We start from the raw sequence: 4,762 nt of genomic DNA, 5'->3' as shown, positions 1-4,762 counted from the left end.
AGTTCAACTTTTGCTACGCCTCTGTTCAGCCCTGGAGAAACATTCAGAACAGAGACAGACAAACATGCATTCAGCCTGACACACAAACACACACACACCGAGATTTAGCTGGTAAACAAGTGGAAGCACACACAACCACAGTGTGGACAGAGCTACAGTCCGCTAACAGTGAGCGAGACGGCCCGTGTTGCAGAGCAAACACAAAGCATCCCATTGTTGTGCAAATTAAGAAGAGTGCTCTACCTGTTCGGAACAAATTGTTTTCACTTCAAACTGGGAAAAAAAAGAACCCGACAGATGGTGGCGTGGACGATGTCTCGGTAAACAGGAAACAGAGAGGCATTTGTTGCCAGAGTGTAAACAAGCAGGTGGGCAACGGATTTAATCATTTTTCAGGGATTGTGTTTGTGTGTGTGTGTGTGTGTGTGTAGTTCCCTGCAGCTGTCGCATCCTGGAAGGTGAGCGAACGAGGAGAAACCCCGGGTTAAGGTGGTCTCCATGGTAACCGTTGCACTTAAAGCACTTAGCCTGCTGTACCCATTTCACCTTCTGCCTGCGGTGATGGTTTTCCACACTGCGCAGCCCCCCCCCCCCCCCCCCCCCCAAAAAAAAAAGATTCCCAGCTAAGCGATAACAGAGAACTGCACGGATGATGCACGGTAAAATCAATGCAAACATGCGAAAGGTTTCACCGGCATTGTAAACTGTAAATGTTTTTTTCAGATCGTAAACAATGGCTGTTGTGGATGCTTGTGCTGGAATGGGAGCAGTGTGTATGTGGGATGCATTCGAGTGTGTGTGTGTGCGCAGATGCTGCCAGCCAATTAGAGAAGGAGAGTGGAAAGGGAGCCCTCAGTGCACAATTAGCTCTGATTGCTTCAACATTGTTTTGGTGGGCTGCGGCGCTGTGTGAAATGACCGAATGCTGGGTCCCGGGGCCTCCGGCTCCTCCACCGCCGCCATGGGGCTCGCTGCCGGGGACAGGCAGCGAGACGGCGAACACAATATCTGCCGTCGTCATCGAGCTTTTTCCTCTTCTCACTCCGTCGATCTCTTTCTCACCTGCTCGCTTTCTCGCCGCTGCTGCTCAACATTTGCCTGATCCAATATCTCTGCCTCTCCGTTTCACTCCTGATGTGTCTACTTTTTCACTTAACTCTACTTCAGTATATATATATATATTTTTTTTTTTCTCTTTCTCATTACCAGTGTGACGAATGCTCTCCTAGGCTGTCTTATGAATGCTGTTCCCTTTTTTTTCTTCAGTATTTTTTCATTTATTTTTTTCATTTTCATTCTTTTCATTTTTAGGTGTCGGCACCAAGCCGCCATTGGGCACTTATTTTTTTTAGCCTAAAACAGTCGGCAGAACATTCTTGTAACCGTCGGACTTAATTTGGAAGAAGAAACGAAGAAGACACTTTCGATAAATGTGTAAAAAAAAAACTTGGATGTGCAATAGAGGTGTAACCAGCCGATACATTTCAGAAAAACTGAATTCAGGTATTTGGCTCCAACAACACACAATCACCAACGTAAGGAGACCACATTTTCAAGCCCCCCAAATCGGGACCCTTAAGGATACTTGTTCATGGACGTGCCTGTATACGCACTTGAGGCGTTTATCAGGATTTGGGACAATTATATCAGCGCTTCCCACACCTACACGGCGCTAATCTTTCAGCACCACGGACAGCACCTCAGCAAATGAAAAATTATGTTTTGCCCCCAAAACCAACCAAAACCGCTTCTTTGCTAAACTGAATAACAACACGAAACACAAAGATTGCATTGGTGTAATGAAATGTCTGATTGTCGGATACCTTTTTGAATCCGAACACAATGTGCCCGTTGGTGTGAACAAGCGCGGGCTAAACGGCCGACTGTGACACATTCTCTGCCAGATATTGTGAATTGCTGTCTGGCCGTCTCAATAGGATCTTTTGTACCAACATTTCCACCATGCGCTGAATACATTTCAGTCAAATAGTTCAGTGCATATTGTCCAGCAGTTCTCATTCCCAGGAGATCTGATACCGACACACAAGACACGCTTTAGTGTTTGTGCGCGACACACCAGGTTTTAAAGTAACTATGCAAACCCATCAGCGTCCTCATCAGACGCTCGGAGAAACTGTTCAGTGTGACGACGTAGTATGAAGACTGAAATTACCCTCACAGGGCGGCGGGGTCAAACAAACGGGAGAAACCAGGAGACCGGTGTTTGTTTTCTGTACTTTTGTTCCATTGTTTACAGTTGATTTAGTTTACGTACTTACTTTAAGCCCAACAATGAGTGGTTCTTAGTGGTTCTATTGCTGAAACCGAAGGAAGTGCTTTTTTTGTTTTATTCAAAGGTATCATTTTAAAAACGTATTAAGAGCTGGAGCTATTCTTATACGGAAGACATCCTCGAAAATCGTACTTGTATTCAAAGTTGAGTGTAATCTTGGTGGCACTTTAGGAAGCTGCAGAAATATCAAAGATTTTACTGTAGAAGAAAGAAGAAGAAAAGAAGAAAGACCTTTAGTACCTTTAGTGTGTGTGTGTGTGTGGGGGGGGGGGGGGTGTGTGTGTGTGTGTGTGTGTGTGTGTGTGTTGGGACATTTATTTTGAGAGAGCAGGAGTTGAAGACGACAGGGAGCCTCAGCACCGGGGTAAATTTAGGATGCTCAACAAGAAGCTGCCTTCTTGCTTTCTCTCATTCTCTGCCTCTATTTCTGTCTCTCTCGCCGCCTTCTTCTTCTTCTTCTTCTTCTTCTTCTTCTTCTTCTTCTTCCCTCTCTTTTCCTTGTTCACACACTCCGTATCGCCATCGCACCAGCTCCGCTTCTGTCTCCTTCAGTCTGTTGCTTCTCGGCGGGGTGGGAGTGAAAGTGTTGATTGGTACCATGCTGGTAAAAGGCGGGAGATTGGAGGTAGCGTGCTGTTGCGAGCCCATGTTGAGCCCGCACCCCCTTTCGGCCTGGTCTGGCAGGAACAAAAGAGATGAAGCGATGGCCGGGGGGCTGGCGGACCAAATTAAAAACAAAATGAAATGCCACTTAGCATGAGAGGCACTTTGAGCTCGTCTCTATTGATGCTTCAGCCACAAATGGAAGTTTTGTTTTCAGCTTCTTGGGGCATTTTCCAGCTTTCCAATTTGTTTTGGGGCCCAAATTGTTATTTCACTGAATTTGCATGACTGGATTGCAATTAAAGTTATTTTCTGTTTGTGCTTAAGTTGAATAAAAGGTCCTTTGGCTTCAGATTTGGCTTAGCTGACCTTTCAATTCCAAGGAGAAGCATACAAGCTAGATTCCAGCAGGAAGAGGGATAAATGGAGGGTCAAATGGAGAGATGGTGGGCCAGGACGTATCGCAGCTAATAACCAGGGAGCGAGGCTCACAACGGGGCCAAGTGTCTGAGGCTTCATGGTTTCGTTGTCCCCCTCTGCTTCCTGTAATGGGAGAAAAGGATGCCAGGGTTGTGAGACAAACTGGAGGGAAAATGGTTGGACACGTTTTCATGTGCAAGAAGTTGGTTTGGATGTGATCTCTGTTCCTGAATCGCAGTTATAACCACATTTTGCATATTTCTTTCTCATTTTCCTTGCTTTCCGTGCAAATTGCATCATAAATCAGAGAGAAGTGTTTGTTTGATGGATGTTTTGGTACGGGAACAAGGATCTATATTTTTGCAGGGGTTTGGGGGGGGGGTTGTCTTGTAATGTGACATCATAGCAGTGTTGTAGTACTCAAGTACTCAAGACCGGTCTAAAGACTACTTTTTTAAGGTATTGTCTCGGAATCAACCGCATCTTTACTCTGTCTGGTCTCGGTCTCAGACAAAGAGGACTCAAACATTTATTTCAAGGCCATAATTGCTGTAATATCACGAAACTGCCTCAACATTGTCTGATTCATTTTGATCTGTCCTATTCCCGTGTTCCCATCAGGCCTGAGCAGCCACATAAAGGTGAAACCATCGAGAGGAGGAATTTGAACCAACCAGATGTGAAAAAGCCTTAAATGGCGCCAAGTTCGTAAATGTGCCAAATTATGCCAGGGACGCGAGCGCACGCCAACTCTACACACCCAGAACACAGAGCCAGAGGCAGAAACATGAGGATTTGCTAAATGTCAAGCGACCAGGAGGGCTGTGTGACATTTTCATTGTTTTTTCAAAAAGCAAATGACGAGACAGTGCATGTCAGGAAAAAAGGCTTTACGTGTTTCTGAAGTGAAAAATCCGAACAGAAGATGGGGAGGAAGGAGTTGAGGAGGACAAGTAAGCTTGTTGAACTCCTTTGCCAGTTTTCCCTCTCTCTCTCTCTCTCTCTCTCTCTCTCTCTCTCGCTCTTTCTCTCTCTCGCTCTCTCTCTCTCGCTCTCTCTCTCGCTCTCTCTCGCTCTCTCGCTCTCTCGCTCTCTCTCTCTCTCTCTCTCTCTCGCTCACTCGCTCTCTCTCTCGCTCTCTCTCTCGCTCTCTCTCTCGTTGAGTAAAGATTAGCTGTTGCACCATAAAGGTCACAATGGTGTAGTCCTCTCTGGCGGTGTCAGCCATTGGATTGGCCGGCCTTCAAAGCGAGGGATTACAATCGAGCCAGAAACTAAAAGTAAGCCGGCGCTGGCAGCCCAGTCTGCAGCCAAATGACAAATTACAGCTGGTCTGGTTCGGTCCGTGGACAACGAGCGAACGAACGAGCGAGTGTGTGTGTGTTTATAGTGCAGAGGCAGACAGAGGCTGCTCGAAGCTGGTGGAGTTCTTACTCCATTATACAG

The sequence above is a fragment of the Melanostigma gelatinosum genome (genome assembly GCF_949748355.1).
Source record: "Melanostigma gelatinosum genome assembly, chromosome: 17".
Classification (NCBI taxonomy): domain Eukaryota; kingdom Metazoa; phylum Chordata; class Actinopteri; order Perciformes; family Zoarcidae; genus Melanostigma; species Melanostigma gelatinosum.
The sequence above is the reverse complement of the archived record's forward strand: the minus strand, read 5'-3'. Positions refer to the sequence as shown.